The sequence below is a fragment of the Vipera ursinii genome, assembly GCF_947247035.1.
Source record: "Vipera ursinii genome assembly, chromosome: 1".
NCBI classification, from domain to species: Eukaryota; Metazoa; Chordata; class Lepidosauria; order Squamata; family Viperidae; genus Vipera; species Vipera ursinii.
This window is the reverse complement of record NC_139512.1, coordinates 56,885,298-56,902,165: the sequence shown is the minus strand read 5'-3', so window position 1 is coordinate 56,902,165 and position 16,868 is coordinate 56,885,298. Positions and strand designations below refer to the sequence as shown.

At 36.6% G+C, this 16,868-nt stretch overlaps 1 protein-coding gene across 9 annotated transcripts in view; it reads left to right on the top strand.

Annotated features, from left to right (window-relative positions):
- The first annotated feature begins 899 nt into the window (after positions 1-899).
- The window catches only part of ARHGAP5 (Rho GTPase activating protein 5), a 37,607-nt gene continuing 21,638 nt past the window's right edge, over positions 900-16,868 (top strand). For 3 of the 9 annotated variants that reach the window (XR_014490833.1, XR_014490834.1, XM_083349467.1), the window contains exons 1-3: positions 900-1,122; positions 8,928-9,009; positions 13,440-13,583. The gene's annotated coding sequence lies outside the window, so the exon portion shown is untranslated. Of the gene's footprint in view, positions 1,349-8,927; positions 9,010-13,439; positions 13,584-16,868 lie in introns of all 9 variants that reach the window. The other 6 variants (XM_083349471.1, XM_083349469.1, XM_083349468.1 and 3 more) reach the window with 6 other exon arrangements.

Genomic DNA, 16,868 nt, shown 5'->3' with positions numbered 1-16,868 from the left:
ATAATCTTAAATCCTGAAAGATTTTGTAGGCGGAGAGGTTTACTCGTTTCCCTAGAGCAGGGGTCGGCAACCTCGGCTCTTTTATGACTCGTGGACTTCAACTCCCAGAATTCCTGAGCCAGCTGTGCTGGCTCAGGAATTCTGGGAGTTGAAGTCCACGAGTCATAAAAGAGCCGAGGTTGCCGACCCCTGCCCTAGAGAGTTCACGTACACTTCCGTCGGTTTCTAAGGACCACAGCTTTTTGCCAAACGGTCGGATCCAAACACTTCGTTATTCCTTCTCTACCGCTTTCAGTCGCAGGGTCCGAAACGAGAACCGTGAGGAACCATCGCCTTCTCCCCGCTCGATCCCTTACAAGCAAGCCGTGGGAGCGTTTGTGTATGTGCGGGGAGGGGGGGGGGGAAGAGGAGGAGGAGGAGACGGAGAGGGAACACATATACCAGGGGTCGGCAACCTCGGCTCTTTTATGACTCGTGGACTTCAACTCCCAGAATTCCTGAGCCAGCTGGCTCAGGAATTCTGGGAGTTGAAGTCCACGAGTCATAAAAGAGCCGAGGTTGCCGACCCCTGACATATACAAAAAAAAAAAACCGGGTGAGCTCGCGCCCGAGACGAAGCTCTCTCACGCGCATGTTGCGTAGGCAGGGCTCCGAGGGAACCTCACCACGACGACAGCGGCCCAGTAAAGAAACGGCAACGTTGATGAGGTCCTTTTCCGCGCACGCGCACCTGGGGTAGGCCTCGGGGGCGCGCGCGCGCAGAGCCGCGGTGGCGGCGGCGGCGGCGGCGGCGGCGGGCAAGAACAGGGAGGGGGGGGAGGGAAGGCAGGGAAAGCTGCTGAGGTAAAGTTAGAGGTGGGGGCGGGGAAGGGAGAAGGGGGGGGGCGCCGAGCGTCTCTGTGAGAGTGAAGAGAGACGCGGGTCCGTCAGCAAACCCAGTGCTGGGGGAGGCTCAAGCCGCCGCCATTACGAAGCCGGGCACACCGAGAGGGAGGGAGGAGATACGAAGATGGGCCGAGAGTTGTGAGGGGGCTGCGGTCTGCAAGGGAACGGCGGCCGCTGGCGCCGAGCGAGAGTTCGGGGAATGCTGCTGTTCTTTCTGTGGAAAAGCCGGAGAGCGAGGTAAGGAGAAATTAAGCCGCTCCTCCTCGTGAGCCCTCCTCCCGATCCATACCGGCCTCCCACCACCACCCCTCGCTAACTACACCCAAGCCCATAGCTGCGGCGGCGTTGGGGTTTCGGAGCCGGGTGTCGCCGCTGCTGCAGCGGTCCGGGCTCTACCGGCTCCTGCCAGTTCCGAGGAAAGCTGGGGCCGCCTTCCGCCGAGACTTCTGAGAGAGATTGCTGGGTAGGTCAGAGCTCCGCTTTCTTTTCTTTCCTCTTCCTTCCTTCCTTGTGGGAGCCCTCTCCATACCTACACACCCGGGAAGGAGGGGGAAGGGTTGGAAGCGTTGCTTGCTCTGGTCCCAGACAGGTGATGAAGGCCTAAACCAGCCGGAGGCTGGGAGCTAAATTCTACCAGGCTCTTAATAGCGACGGCGACGGCTGCCAGCTGGTCACGGTTCCCTCGGGAGAGGAGAGGACGGAAGGAAGCAATTCTCCTTTCCTTCTTGGTTCTTTTCTCGATCGAGCCGCCCTCCCCTCCCATTATTTCTGCTTTGCTCTCCCTTACTCTTTCTCTTTCCTCAGTTTCCCTCCTCCCCTCTCCTCTCTGACCACCTCCCAAAATCTCGCCATAGCAAACTTTACTCTTTTAAAGATGTGAGTGGCCTACTTTTTCCTCCTCAAACCCTCCCCCAGCTCCGTAGGGTGGATATAATGTAGTTTGAAAAGGGGGGGTTAAGCGGGCTGTGTTGCTTACTACAATTCGTCGTGTTCTTTCTTGTCTCTGTAACCCCCGGATTTTCTCTATCAAGGAAAAGCCCCAGATAGAAGTCTGGAAATGGCAGTTTGACTGAGGAGAGACGTAATTAATTCAGAGGCTGGTTGCTTGCTGGCTTTATTTTTTTTTTCCCCATCAAATACTCTGGTATTTTAAAAAGGGTGTGGAAACCTTCCCATATGTACTCTTCTATGTGAAACATTAAGCAAATCCAGTGTTAAGGATTTGCTTGAAAAGTAGGAGGAAAATGTTTTAAATTTAGATTAAAATAGGCCAGTGGTGGGTGTACTTAGATTAGGTTTTTGATGATAATTAGTGTATATTCCCTGTTAGATACCAGCAGTTAGCAGACATTTCTCAAAGTCTGCATTGCACGGTAAGGCAGTTTCTGGATTCAAACAGTTGTAGATTCATTTTACCATGTATTTAGGTCTTTGTTGACAAGCATTATTCATACATACATACTTGACCAAAAGGTTAATTAGTATGTGGACAATTCTACTTTGTTTTGCTCTTAATATTAAATATTTGTTCCATAATATTAATGACCACAGACCTTGCTTTTCTATTTTGTGAAGTTACTAATGAATGTTTTATTTGTAATTAACAAGAACACATTAAAATATATATTGCGAATAAATATAGAGAGATATTACAAATGGAAATTGTAAAACTTGCTGTAAGTTTACTGTTAAGTGGTATTAGTACTTGAACTTTTAGCAGATACTTTGTAATGTACCATATTACATTAACATAGTATATTTGAACAAGTTATCTATGCTTTAAGCATTAAGTTGAAGTCTCACTTAACAATTCTTGATCCAAAGTAAGAGTGCCTAAATTTGCAGTGAAATTCTATGCATACTTCTAAATTCCTTTAACTTTGATGGGTATTTATCTGGAGAAGAATGTACAGCATTTTACTTGACAACTGTTAAAATGTTTTATTTGCTACTTTTAATAGAACTTTAAAGTTTGGTATGCAAATAAAACTGGTAATTTTGATAAAATTCTTGTAATAAAATGCTTTTAATGATGTAAAAATAAAATAAAGCCTAATCCAAATATTCTGTAGTGCTTGTGAATTTGCCTTTATTATTTTACCACTCATATTTTTCTTCAGATTGTTCCTACTGTTAGTTTTAAAAGACAAATACATAAACCACTGTTCAGTTTGTTACATAGATTTCAAAAAACTTTTAAATTCCTGAGTGTGGGTTTTTATTCATATGTAATTTTTGTTTCACCCTGAGTTTTCTAGATTCATTAATAATATACTTTGCACTCCATACATTACTCTGTTCCAAGCACTTTAACTAAAGGCCTAATTGCTTCTAAGCTGTATTAATTGAAGATGAATTTTGATTTGCTAATATTATAGTTGCTAGTATAGGCTAGTTAGTGTCTGGCTGCAGTTGTTGGGCCATGAATCCAAAACATCTGGACAGCATCTGCTTGATTGTCTTGGTCTAGAATGACTGCAATACATTCTTTTAAATTATGATCTAATATTTCACTTCATAAGTATGTACATCTATCATATTGGACCTAAACATTTATTCTGTCATGTTTGCTAATCTCTTAAGAATGGCTGTGATGCAATTGTGAGGTTCCTGCACTTTATCATGCACTGAAATAATTTATTCTGCAGTAAATATTTATTTATAGAATTACAATAAGCTGGTGAAATAGAACTTACAATATAATCATGATATTTCTATAAGTAATTTTACAGTTGTATAGTAGTTAGAAGTTCTTGGTGGAAATAAATGTTTATAATTGATAAAATGATTCTCTTGCTTCCCAATGTAGAATCCAATTTTTAGAAATAGCAGAAAGAATTTTGCACTTTGTATAATTTTCAATAAATCAGGAAATTCATGTCTGAAGGTTTTTGATATTGATGCTGAATGAATATTATATAACAAATGCTAAAAATCTTTAAGTGTAATCTTATAACTTTTTAAAGAAGTTTTTAATTAGCAAAATATATGTGGGAAGTTTTTTAGGAGTAATTATTGGCTATCGTAAACATTTTGGAAATTTTGTCACTTGAAATAATTCTAATATAACGCATATGGAGTAATTTTATAAAGTAATATAAGACAGAGGCCCCCAATCTTTTGGACACCAGGGACCAGTTCTATAGACACAGATTTTTCCGTGGACCAGAGTGTGTGTGGTTTCGTGTGCTGTCTGCATCCTGCGGATAGGACTTTGCTTGTTTGTGTAGCCCAGTTGCTGGCATGCCGTGGCCCGGTGCCGGTCCATGGACCGGAGTTTGGGGAGCCCTGGTATAAGGCACTTTGTTAAAGGGGCAAAATACTTGCCAACTATAAATGGTACATCTGTTTAACAGACCATTTTCTAAAATTTAAATGAAATTTTCAGGAAATCAGCTTTACAAATGTATAGAAGTATAGAAAGAGCCTTGGTGGAGCAGTGGGCTGATGCCTCCTTAAGTAACACCAGCTGCCTGCAATTAGTGCAGGTTCGCATCCCACCAGGCTCAAGGTTGACTCAGCCTTCCATCCTTCCAAGGTAGGTAAAATGAGGACCCAGATTGTTGGGGGCAATAAGCTGACTTTGTAATAATGCCGCTTGGGGTGTGTGTGAAAGCCCTAACATGCAGGCATATACATAGAATGAAGGCTACTGCTAAGCTTGTAAGCCGCCCTGAGTCTTCGGAGAAGGGCGGGATATAAATGTAATCAAAATAAAAAAATAAAATAAAAAAATAAAAAAATAGATTAATCAAATCTGTAAATTATTAAGCAATAAACAAATCATACAAGCCTGACAAGTGGTAATCTTTGTCAGAATTCAAGATACAGTCAGGTTCATCTTGTGTTGAAATGCCTGTCTCTAAAACTAAAAGCAAGTTCCTCTGGCTGTTTCCAGCTTTCTTCAGTGATGTGATGTTAAGATGCGCCATTTGTGTTAGCTTTGCAGGGATGTTGGAAGCAACAAGATGAATTCGAGCTTTTCTCCAATAAATAAAAAACAAAAAAATAGGGAGATTAATTTTTCAATCTTTCAGAAATTGAAATAGCAGAAAAAACGAATATTTGAGAGGAAATAGAAACTCTTTATGATAACTATTTAGAGAAAATATGTCAGTGAAGATTCTCAGTCATCCACGTAGAGTTATCTGGGAGTTGAGTCATTGCAACTGGACTTATTTTCTTTTAGGTTTGAAATGTTTTGTGCTTATTCAAGTAGCTTTTTTTAGGAAAGGCTAGACAGTTGCCAGATTAGCCAACGGAAGTTACAATTGGTGCTTTGGCAACTGTTAAGATGCTCTTATCTTTATTATCAGGAATATCTATTATTTTGGATATAGAAGTACTTATGAAATTCAGTAAAAGTTTAACAGAGATATCTACAGCTGTTGGTAGAATATAAGGCAGAATGAATTTGCTCAAATTATTATTTCAATGTTTATTCAGAGAACTGGACAGTCTTCTAGCTCATATTAATGAGATGCAGTTAAATACTGTTTTGTTAAAACATTTAGGTTTGGATTCATGGGTATTATTATATTTTACTGTTGAAATCAATACAAAGTGATCATAACCAGCAGTTTAGATTCCGTATGAAGTACCATGCAGCCTAATTGGGGGGAGGGAAGGAGAGAGCATATCCATTATGCTTGAATGTCTGCTAACATGTTTGTTTCATCTACACTACTTCAGATGCAGTGTCATTTTCTATTATTTCAGGGAAATATCTGGATAGAAATTTGTTCTTTGCATACGGACTACTAAATGGAAATCTCTTAAGTTTCCTTGTACATGAAATCAAGTGAAAGGCCTAAGTATTTCACTTTTCTGTATTACATAGGTGACAAGTGAAGTTTGCAGTGATCCCCTTCCCTTCCCCCTAGCTAAAAACATTTTGATTGCAATGTAGGAGATAGTGTATGGCCCTTAAAGCTAGCAGGCAATATATCATTATCATATATAAATTTCTCTACCTATCAATCCTAGTTTCAGTGAACCCCCCAGGTTCTAATATTGGATAGAATAAGCATTTAATAATAAATTGACTGTATTAGTAATGTGAAGCTTATTTATTTGAATTATTTTGGAATACAAATACCATCAAGGCACCTTACAACTAGCTTCAATAGCAGTGCAAAAAATAAGAATAAATTATAAATATAAAAACAACAATAATTGGAATCTTCTTTCTTCAAGGATCTTTTGACACAGCAGATGGTAGAAATGATATTTTTGGGGGGGTCAGGAACAGTGATTATAACATGATTTTCCTTTCCTTTCCTTTCCTATCCTATCCTATCCTATCCTATCCTATCCTATCCTATCGCGATTTTGAAAGTTATTTGGATTTATATTCTGCGTTTTGTTCAGGAGCTCAGGACAATGTACCTAGTGTTGGCTTCCTCCTATTTTTCTTACAACCAACTTGTGAAGAAGGTTGGGCTGAAAGAATGACTGGTCCAAAGTTATCCTGTGAGTTACTGTGACTTAGGATAGATTTGAGGCAGAGTCTCCACAGTATCCCTCCAACATTTGAACTCCTATATTATTTTGGATAGGAAGTTTATGATAGATTGGTATATCTATATCCTTAGTTGCAGAAAGTGGCATCTATGGTAGTGATTAAGATGCTGGATTAGCAGTGGGGGGGGGAATAGAAATTTAAGAATTTTATATCTTTTTCAGAGAAGGCTTGTAACTGCATCACTTAAATATAAATATATATTTATATTTATATATTATATATATAAATAAGGAATACTGCTTATTATTTGAACAATTGTTTCCAATTAATTTTGAGTTAATTCGGTAACATTTTTGCAGAATATCTCAAAATGTCTCAGTAATAGGCCATAAGGTTCACTTCAGGGGGGAATCCTCTAACAAAGTACTTACTTTGTGCTGAATGACTTTGGGTGTGTTTGAATATTTATGTGTACTTTGTTTATAACATAAAATTCATCAGTCACAATCTTAAGTATAAGAAAAATAGTAATATAACATTGAAGAAATATATTTCACAATTTATTTCATGTCCTCTAATTTTAGCATAAAGTCTTTGATTCAAGCACAACTCCTGTTATCTTCACAAAAGTATCCAATTAGCAAAATTAGTTTTCATTGCCTTCTTTGTGTGTGTTTTTTAATATTAAGTCTAATTTACAAACCTGTTATTTCCTGGTGGTCTACCCCCTAGATTACTTAGCTTTTGAGGATATACTTAGCATTTTTGTCATAATGCATGCTTAAATATTATAGGGTTTTAACACTTTCTAATCCAAGTGATTGATGTTCTGATCTAGCACATTTATAGAATGGTGAGTTTGTGATTTTTTTCCCCTGCTGCTGTTTTGAGGAGATGACTTTTTCCCTTAAAGGTCAGATCCAGAGTAGGAAGGTAATTTTTTTGGGGTGGGGGTCTACGTTTACCTTTGGAGACTGTATCTCTTGATAGGAAAATTTTTCATTAGCTTTTGTTTGTATGCCTGTTGCACCCTCTTCTGGGCAGTTATGATTTTGTCTTTCTCACATATTCATTGTTAATTTTAAGATTAAATATTATGATATATAGAGAATAAAAATATTCAGAAGCCATATTTGATCCAAAACAAATCATTGTTAATTGGTATCAAAATTAAAACCTCAAACTTCTTCACTAACAACTAATGGAATTTTGTACAGATCTGTCTAGTCTGGACTCTTGTCCCCAGAGTGATTATCCAGAGGTCACTGTGAAGTTCATATTGTAAGAAGGGTAATAGTGTCTTTATATTTCCTAGCTAAGAGTGACATGAGAAATAGGCTGCTTGTGTTTATGGAGGCATTTTTAACAACTGGACTTTTTATAAATTATGTATTTTTTCATCGTCCAGTTTATTGTGATCTGGTAATGAAATCTACAGTTTTTTTGTGAAGAACCATTTTGTTTAAGAGGGTTCCTTGATATTCTCTGAACTTGGTTGTTTTTTTGCAGACATTTCATTACCCAAACTAGGGAATATCTTCAGTGCTAGTATGGAGAGGGATTTGCTTTTATTTTATATTTTAATGGCTTGCCCTGTCAGTGTTGGTGAGAGTGGTCTAGATGGTTCTTTGGTTGGGCTGTTTACTGTTTGCTTGTTTGGAAGTTAAGTTATTGTTTACATCTTAGTTGCTGGTATGATGTTAATCTCTGCTCATCTGAGTGCTGATTGCTGTAGAGGAGATGTTTTGGAACTGCCAAACAAGCTAACAGTGACCAGCTCAACAAAAGAACCACCTAGATCACTCCCACCAACATGGACAGGGCAAGCCACTACTAGAATATAAAATGGGAGCAAACCCTACTCCCTAAGAGCATAGATGATATTACCTAGTTTGGGAAATGAAATGTCTGCAGGAATACAAGCAAGCTCAGAAAGCACCAAGGACCTCCCATTTCAATCCTGATATTGAATATTCTCCTCTATTGGCAATTTATGTCATTTGTGAATCTGGTAATTAAACAATTGATGCTAATCAATATGGAAAATTAGTAAATTCTGAGCAAAATCTGTTGCATTGAAATCTGGTAAATTAGCATTTTAATTACAAGAAATAAAAAGTGTGTCAGATGAGTAATGTTCATGAATAATGAATAAATTCTAATCCTTATCAGCAAGGGCCTGTTATAAAATGTAGTCCAACTGAATTTGGCTGTTCATATCTGTTCTACGGTCTGGGGGATGAATATCACCTTAAATCTAGGAAAATAGTTTGTAATTCTCTTTTCCAGTACAGATTCATTTAATATCAATCTAGAAATAACTGAAACACTATGGTCTTTTGTTTATTTCTAACAAATCTTAATAAAGAATAAAAACTTTTCATAAGTTTTTAATGCTTTAAAAATTTAAACTCAACTTATAAATAGTACAGAGCTACTAATCGAAGTAGGTAGTATGTAGCATTTTAAAATACTATAAAGAGTTAAAAGTAATTGAAAATTGTAAGAAAAAAATTACCTCGCTATGTATTATTTTGCTTTTATGCTTTTAAAAATGTCTCATCTCCTTGATTTTTAGATCTTTACATCACTGAAATGTGTGACATTGTGATACTTTGCAAGATCTTGACAACAATCTCCTTGCATTTTTTTCTGTAAGGGTAAGCTGAAATTTCTGAATGTTTGTGGGAATGGGGAGAGATTATTTTATATATTTGTGGCCAAGAATGTTTTATATATTTTTTTTAAATGGGCTTCAAATTAGGCATGTGGTGTGCTATAATTGCTTAGAAAGTAGTGAAAATTTTTACTTCTCCAGAATAGACCAGGGTAGGACTAAAACCCTAAATCCTAATTTTGGCCATAATTCTATTTATTTGTTGTTTAGAGCAGAGTTCCGCAACCTTTCTGGCTTTGGGGACTGGTGGGGAGAGGAGATGCTTTCACATGAGCAGTGGGCAAATGCGCACATGCAACTCCAATAGTGTGACTGGTAGGCACATGCGCCCGCCACTTGCACAAATGGAGCAAATGCACACATGCTCACCTGCTGCTCACACACATGGGGATGCGCACCTGGTTGCCTGCTACTTCCATGGTCCAGTTCTGAACAGCTCACAGTCCAGTAGTGGACCATGGCCAGGGGGTTGGTTTAGAGATCACACTGCATGTTTGATTAGAGGAACATTTACATAATTGTTAAATATTAGACTCCCCCCCCACTCCCCCAATCTTAGGCTATAACGTTTGTTGTTGTTTGCAAAAGTTCCCCCAGTCTCATTGGCAGATTTCACATACATTCAAGGCAGAATTTAATATTGATTCAGATGAGCAGGATTGTGATTGTGTGAACTATTGACTAGAGTACTCCTTCTCTATAGGTAGTCCTCAAGTTACAACAGTTCATTTAATGACTGTTCGAAGTTACAACGTCACTGAAAAAAGTGACAATTTTTCACACAACCATTGCAGCATCCCCATGGTCATGTGATCAAAATACAAATCCCTGATAACTAACTCATACCTACGATGATTGCAGTGTCCTAGGGTCATGTGATTGAGTTTTGCAACCTTCTAATGAGCAAAGTCAAGGGGGAAGCCAAATTCACATAACTGTGTTACTAACTTAACAAATGCAGTGATTCACTTAACAATTGTGGCAAGAAAGGGTGTAAAATGGGGCAAAATTTACTTAACAACTGTCTTAACAGAAGCAACAGAAAATTTGGGTTCAGTTGTGCTTGTTAGTTAAGGACTACCTGCATTCTGCATGGTCCTAGATTGCTTAGCAAACTAAATTTTTCTGATAAATCAGGAATCTACTAAAACAAAGTAGATGAGAGAAAACAAGAAAGAAGCAGATTTTGTCTGAGCCCATTTTTGCAATATAATGTTAAATAATTCTCATTGGGTAAAAGACACGTTGGAAATCTTTGATAAAACCATTGAGATTCATGTGTTTCTTCTCTTTCCTACAATCCTCAAAACTGCTGTAACTATAGATTCCTGTTTTATATGGACTTGGAAGAACTGGTAATTCTGTTTTGAGTTAATAAAACAGGACATCATGCTGTGCTTTATCATGAGATTTTTTTTCTCTAGACTAGGCCTCCTTAAGAAAGAACTATATTTAGATGACTACACTTTGAAATAAGTTTCAAACTCGGGTTGAATAGCTGCTGATTGTGGTTATAGAGAATTAATTAAAAAAATAGGGCTATGGGGGAGAGAAATTGATTACTGGGGAAGAAGCATGAGGGTATTTTTTTCTTTAGTTACCAAATTGCTCTTTTAGAACATACTTTTAGAAAAGAGCAGGCCTTTAGAAAGGCAGTTAGGTCTTGGCTTTTTCCCTGAGCCTTTTGGGTAGAAGTAGTAGAATTTTCCAATCTGATAAGTTTGTTTGATTTATGTAGCCAATTACCTCATTTATAGGGCTCTCTGGGCAACTTACAGAAATAAAAACAGAAAAAAGTGCAAAAATAACCAAACACCATTAATAAATAAATTAATGAAATACCATTGATAAAGATCATTAAAACCATTAAAAACTATGGTTTTCACTATCAATATAGCCATTTTGCATTCTCCACATTACCAGATTTTCAGGCCAGGTGGTAAAGGAATGTCTTCAGGCCCTTCCAGAAGGTCAATAAAGTTGGGGATAGTCTGACCCCAGAGGGAATTATGTTCCAGAGAGTGGGTGCGACTGCAGAAAAGGCTCCCCTTTGTCCTTTCAGATGACATTCCTTACTGTTTGGGACCCACAATATGTCTTTTCTGCCAAACGTTGGGGTGGGTAGATGTGATTGGGGGAGAAGTGGTCACTCAAATATATAATATATTTTAGTTTTAATAATAACTATATTGTCTTAGTTGGCTTTTAATGAAGTTTGCCATTATCTTTTACATTTGTTTTTTTGATGATTTTCATATGCCATCCAGAGTCACACTGTTTTGTTTGTGTTGGGTGGGCATATACATGTTCCCAATAAATAAAAGTTTGAGTTTATGTATTACACTAAGATATAATGTGATTTGTTTGAATGTGTTTAGCATTTTGTACCACATAGTTGTGGCTTATTGCGTTAGACACAAAACCAGCTGGATGATTATTGGTATGTCATATCCTCAGTCCTAGGAAGAAAGCAGTGGCTAATCATTTCTGAAAAATATTGCCAAGAAATGTTCATGGACTTGTCCATGTAGTCATCAGGAGTCAGTATTGACCTTGAAAGCATTAATAACAACCAACAGTTTAACATCTCATTTCCTCAGTATAATTTTTTTCTCAATACTAAGTAGATAAATATTCTTATTGCAAGTCAGTATTTATTTATGCATATTATTTCTATATCACTTCAACCATTGATTTTAAGAGATTTTAACTAGATGTAAAAGAAATTTTGGATTAAAATGATTCCATTCTTGAGAAGAATGTTGAGAGTCAAGACGTACCAGTACTGATCATAGTTTGGACCAGCTACTCCATCACTAAGTGCTGTTGTCATTAAACAGAAAGTCATGTGAATGTAAACTTCACTTGTCATTATCACTAAGCAAAACAGCATGCCACTGTGATGATTTTGCTTCTGTGTTTTCCATTATAACTGCTTGTTGCAAGCCAGTTGGGAAATGCACAAATGGTAATCATGTAATTGTGGAACATAACAGTAATGAATGTGAAGATTGATTGCAAAGCTGTTTTTTAACTATTGTTACTTTGAACAGTTGTTAAATAAGGCAGTCAGTAAGCACAGATTACCTATAGTTTGAGATTTAAAAAGTATTGGGATAGAATCAAGTATGCTAACTGGATGACAGATTAGTATGTATTTAAAAAACAAAACAAAATACTTCTATCAGAAAATATTACTAAATTTACTGGAGCCTTCTGCTCTTATGTGTTCTACAAGTTTTAGAAAGCAGCTTCTGATACAATATTTATGGGAAAATAACACATGGATTTCTGAATGATGACTTTTTGGGTTATAGCAGTGTTGAATGGGTGGTGAAGACTGAAAAATCCAAAATTTCTTTTATATCTAGTTAAAATCTCTTAAAATCAGTGGCTGAAGTGGTATAGAAGTAACGTGTATAAATAAATATTGACTTGCAATAAGAATATGCATCTACTTAGCATTGAGAAAATGTACTGAGGGAATGAGATGTTAAATTGTCAGTAATCAAGTAATGAGGTTGACATCCCATTTTTCTTTTTAAAAATGTAAGCAATGAATGTTCTTTCTTTGAAATCCTATGCAGATCAATAGAAATAAAATACTCCGTAGATTTATCTGGTGGAGATTAGAAACAGGCTGTAAAAATTCATTGTTTTACTTTGCCACAGTATAAGAATCTCTGAACAGGAAGATGGTCTTAGTTATTTAACAGCGTTCCCCATGACTGACAAAGGTTTTGTTTTTAATATTTGAGATTGTCTCAAAATGTGGGTGTTAAACGTTCTGAAATAACACAAGGAATGTAAGGAAAATGCAAGATAAATTTATTATAATAAAATCTTAAAGAGATTCTACATTAAGGCTTTATTTTTTTTCCTTTAAAGGTAGGCTCAAATTTAAGATGATTCTGCCTCTAAAAAGAGAATATTATGCAGAAGAAAAATGCTAACTTCTTCCGTTATTGTCAGTTGACTTTCCCATTAAATATTAACTTAATAAAATTAAATTCCCCAAGTAACAAAAACAAATAAGACGGACTTTAGGCTTACATTCAGAAAGTCACGATACAGAAGAAGAAGGCAATGGGACATAATAGAAAATGTTCCTTTTAATGGCTTGTGGTGATAGAAATGAACTGCTTGGAGTGAGAGGTGATGTCTTAATTTTGCCTGCAACATACTACCTGGATGTTTTTCTGTTTTTAAAATGCTCTTGAGCAAGCTTTCCCCTTATAATTTGCTTTGATTGTGTAAAAACGTAGCAAAAAAGGAGATTATATATGATCATCTTAAGAAATCCTTGTACTTTATAGATTTTCATTACAAATGTTAAAATTCTTGTTTTAAAAATTTACATTGAAAAGTCTTGCTAATATCTGATTTATTTCAGTTTTATTTCGTTTATTTCAGTATTACGTAATACTTTGGGAAAAAGTAGCTCAATATAAAACACAGACTTCCAGTTGACTGTCAACTTTATTTCACATAATGCCTCAAGGAAACATTCTTGAAAAACAAAATGACATGGTAAGCCGTTGAAAACCCATTTTTTGTGTAAGTATTTGTGAAGTTGTCATCACATTCCCATGTCCCAATTCAAAAGGAAGGAAGAAACTGAGTCTTTGTTACCATGGATGGCTTGGCATGACCCCCATTGCTAAGGGTGACAAAGGAGGAGGAAATGAGAAGACTGGCAGAATGATATAGTAGTGAACTATGAGGCAGTCCAAAAGAAAAGTGTATATTTTTTAAAATATATAAACCAAATAAATAAATAAATAAATAAATAAATAAATAAATAAATAAATAAATAAATAAATGTGTATACATATATAGATGTGGTATTAGAGCCAGAATGAGATTAGATTATTTTTTTCCTGAAAGAGAAACAGCTGACTTGAATGGATTTTGTACACTGTGAATGTGGCTCTATAGATTCTGGGATGTGAGTGGTACAGATCTAACATACTATTATATCAGAATTATGCATTTAGAGAAGAACTTTGTGTTTGACCACTGAGATTCTATCTTTGATTTTGATTCAAATAATTGAATAAGTGACTTCCCCTTAATCTTCATTAATTTGCCTTTCTGTTGTATGATGCGTATCCAAATGACTGTTATTTTGAGATGATAAATATGGCATATATTCAGAATTCTTAATATGTCAGAAAGATTGGAAGTTCCTGAAATTAAATTCCTATTGTAATTGTCCCAAAGCAAGGTTGTTGCCAAACATTCTAAATTATATTGACTAATCTTCTCATAGTCTAATTGTGCCACAGTCTGCAAGCAAATGGGCAAGCTGTATCTTGCTGTAGACTAAGGAACATATTTTAATAAAAACACTCCATGCTGCTTACACTCCTCCATGGTCACAAAGCCATCTGTCATGCAGGAAACTATTTCTATCTTTCCTGACTACAAATAAGGCAATTAGTCTCTGAACTGTGAACACAACCAACAGTATTTCCTATATTTGAAACCGAAACTAAATTATAGTTCTTTGTTCTCTGGTAATTCACTTAAAAATTAAAAAAAACACCTTTCCATACCAACCAACAGATGCTCTTGTACTTATTATTTAGAAATTATTTGTGCAACATTTTTTTAAAAACACATTAGCAATGATAAAAATATAATTACAAAACCAGCAAGATAAAAATATATTCAGTTACATCACATACTAGAGTAAAAATAAGATGCTTGCTCAGTATATTTGATAAAGACTGCAGCTTTTATCTAACCAGAATCTCTTTATCAATTAATAGAATTAAATGGAATTGTGTTCACATTGAAAGTCATAACCTTGCAGGATTATGGGTAGTTGTAAAGGATCCACAAATTTTTACTATTTTACCATTGCCAAAAAGAAAGCACATTGATTGTGAACTTTTAATTAATAAATTCGACTCAATATATTTTACTAGATATAAATAAAATTATACTGGAAATGTATAGCTAAATAAGCATTAAAGTACTTTGTAAATTTTTTCTTTTTTCATGTATTTGTATGTATAGCTTATAAAGAAGCATGAGTTAGGAATCAAAGGATATTTTGTGTTTATGACCCTGGAAGTAGCTGTATACAGTAAAGAAATTTTGCAATACGTATTAGTCCTTGTTTATTGCACATACTAAGGTAGATAAGTGACAGTTTTTAACTATTTAGCTTACAGTGTGAAACTCTGCTTTGTGTCACATTTTTGTTATTCAGTCGCTAAATTGTGTCTGATTGTTCACAATTCCATGGACCATAGCACACTGGTTCCTCCTTTCTTCCACTGTCTCCCAGAGTTTGCCCAAATTCATGTTCATTGCATCAATTACACTAACCATCTCATTCTTTGCCATTTCCTTGTCCTTTTGTTTTCAACATCAGGGTCTTTTCCAGATAGTCCTCTCTTCTTATGTGGTGGCCAAAGTATTTAAACTTCAGTATCTGCCCTTCCAAAGAACAGTCAAAGTTGATTTCCTTTAGGATTGACTGATTTGATCTCCTTGCAATCCAGGGGATTCTGAAGAGTCTTTTTCAGCACCACAATTCAAAAGAATTTATTAATTCTTTGGTGCTCAGTCTTCCCTATGGACCAGCTCTTGCAGCCATACATTACTTTTGGGAAAAATCATAGCTTTGACTATACGGACCTTTGTTGATAAGGTAACGTCTCTTCTTTTTAATATATTATCGAGGTTTGCAATAATTTACTTCCCCAAAATAAGTGTCTTTTAATTTCATGACTGCCGTCCCTATCTGCAGTAATCTTGGAGCTCAAGAAAATAAAATATGTCTCTGTTTCATCTCTTCCGTTTCTATTTGCCAGGAAATGATGGACCAGATGCCATGATCTCTCTCTCTCTCTCTCTCTCTCTCTCTCTCTCTCTCTGTGTGTGTGTGTGTGTGTACGTACATACATATACATAAACACATATACACACTGTGTGTGTGTGTGTGTGAGAGAGAGAGAGAGAGAGAGAGAGAGGAGTATTTCAAGCCAACTTTTGCACTCTTCACGCTCATCAAGAGACTATTTCCTTTCCACTTTCTGCCATTAGAGTGGTATTATCTGCATGAATGAAGTTTTCTCCCAGTAATCTTAATTCTGGCTTGTGATTCATCCAGTCCATCATTGCGCATGATGTACTCTGCATATAAGTTAAATAAGCAGACTTAAAATATACAGCCTTGTAGTACTCGGTTCTGTATTTTGAATCAATGAGTTTTTTCAACTCTGATTCTGTCTGTTGCTTCTTTAGCCTCATACAAGTTTCTGAAGATCAGGTAAGAGGTTCTAGTACTCCCATCTCTTTAAGAACTTGCTACACTTTGTTGTGATCTACACAATCAAAGGGTTTAGCATAGTCAGTGAAGCAGAAGTAGATGTTTTTCTGGAACTCCCTTGCTTTCTCCATAATCCAGTGAATGTTGGCAATTTGATATCTAGTTCCTCTGCCACTTTGAAACTCTGCTGGTACTTCTACTGTAGTAGTTCTCGGTTCACATATTGCTGAAGCCTAGCTTGTAGGATTTTGAGCATGACCTTGCTCTTGTGAAATGAGCGCAATTGTAGGGTAGTTGAACATGCTTTGGCATTGTGTCATGTAGGCAATAACATACATACTTGAAAAGCTTGAAAAGTTTGAAGCTCCATTTTTACAGGTAGTCCTAGAAAAGGGACTTACTACCTGCCTTGAAAGTCCAAATGTTGCACCCCGTTGTGATCTGATTGTAGTTTGGATGGTTGGGAACCAACTTGCATATACAGCAGTTGCAATAACTTGCATGAATCATGATTTGCAACCTTCCCAGTTGGCTTCCAACAAGCAAAATTAATTGAG